The sequence below is a fragment of the Homalodisca vitripennis genome, unplaced genomic scaffold (assembly GCF_021130785.1).
Source record: "Homalodisca vitripennis isolate AUS2020 unplaced genomic scaffold, UT_GWSS_2.1 ScUCBcl_2854;HRSCAF=7977, whole genome shotgun sequence".
In the NCBI taxonomy this organism is placed as follows: domain Eukaryota; kingdom Metazoa; phylum Arthropoda; class Insecta; order Hemiptera; family Cicadellidae; genus Homalodisca; species Homalodisca vitripennis.
In genome coordinates this window covers 1573-3144 of record NW_025778969.1, presented here as the reverse complement: position 1 = coordinate 3144, position 1572 = coordinate 1573, and positions in this window count along the sequence as shown.

Genomic DNA, 1572 nt, shown 5'->3' with positions numbered 1-1572 from the left:
GAAAAAGTATTAATTATATGTAACAACATTCCCTTAACCTTTAAACAGTGACCAAGGCTTGTATTGTTAGTGCCTCCAACAATTATAACAATGTCATTTTCATTAAAAGCTTTCCTACAACTGCTTAGCTTCGAAAGAACAAATGCCATAGTGGCGCCTGGGTAGCAATGTTCGAAAACCTCTGCATTTTTTAAAAGGGGCTGTAATGTTTCCTTAAGATCCCTGGAATGACTATCGCCATAAATATGAATTTTATACACTTTGGTGTCAGTCCGAGCTCATTAGACAAAACAGCTCTGTCCCATGGGGTATTACTGGTTGGTGATGCTTTGTTTAGTATTACTTTACTAGAGTTTCCATTAAGAGCTATTGTTTTATTGTATTTAGAGACATATGATTTGGCATTTTTTATCAACTCAAAACCACAACTAAAAACTGTCTTTTTGTTGCTTACAATTTTTTTTTTTTTCTTCAAACGAAATGTTTTGGTTACTGAGGACTTTGTCAAGGCTGTTACAAAAATCAAGAGCACAAGTACTGTTGACTCCTCGCAGGGAATCTAAGTGAACATACTTGCCCTCAACCCTGTTCAAAATAATCAGGCTCCAGTGAGTGCCCTCACTGTTACAGTGTGATTGTAAATTTTGCGTGGAACCATGCTTAGGAGGCAAAGTAGAGTTACTTATGGGGGCTAGCAAGAGTTTAAAATTAGAACCTGTAATAAAGGAGGGCTGAGACTGAGAGTAAAGAAACCTAATATCAAGGCACTCAGCCGGTGACAACACTAGTACCTCGTCAGAATTCAGGTCCCTGATACCATCCCAAACCTCCTCATCACTCAGCCAAGTGGTTCGTTTAACTCTAGAGTTCCCAGTCTTTGGCAAGTTTTTATTCCTCGAACTCATGCTTTGGGCACCGTTCAAGGTTGAGCCGGAGGAAGGCGGCGGGACAGGACACCGCAGCCCAACAGGCGCCACAGACGTTGGGTGGAAAGGTAAATCAGTCTGCGTCGCTGTAGAACTCAGAGTCACTGGCAGGGGATGCTGATGCTGGCAACCATCATCATGAACCACGCTGGACTGCGGATGGAAAGGTAACTCAGTCTGCGTCGCAGTAGAATTCAGAGTCACTGGCAGGGGATGCTGATGCTGGCAACCATCATCATGAACCACGCTGGACTGCGGATGGAAAGGTAACTCAGTCTGCGTCGCAGTAGAATTCAGAGTCACTGGCAGGGGATGCTGATGCTGGCAACCATCATCATGAACCACGCTGGACTGCGGATGGAAAGGTAACTCAGTCTGCGTCGCAGTAGAATTCAGAGTCACTGGCAGGGGATGCTGATGCTGGCAACCATCATCATGAACCACGCTGGACTGCGGATGGAAAGGTAACTCAGTCTGCGTCGCAGTAGAATTCAGAGTCACTGGCAGGGGATGCTGATGCTGGCAACCATCATCATGAACCACGCTGGACTGCGGATGGAAAGGTAACTCAGTCTGCGTCGCAGTAGAATTCAGAGTCACTGGCAGGGGATGCTGATGCTGGCAACCATCATCATGAACCACGCTG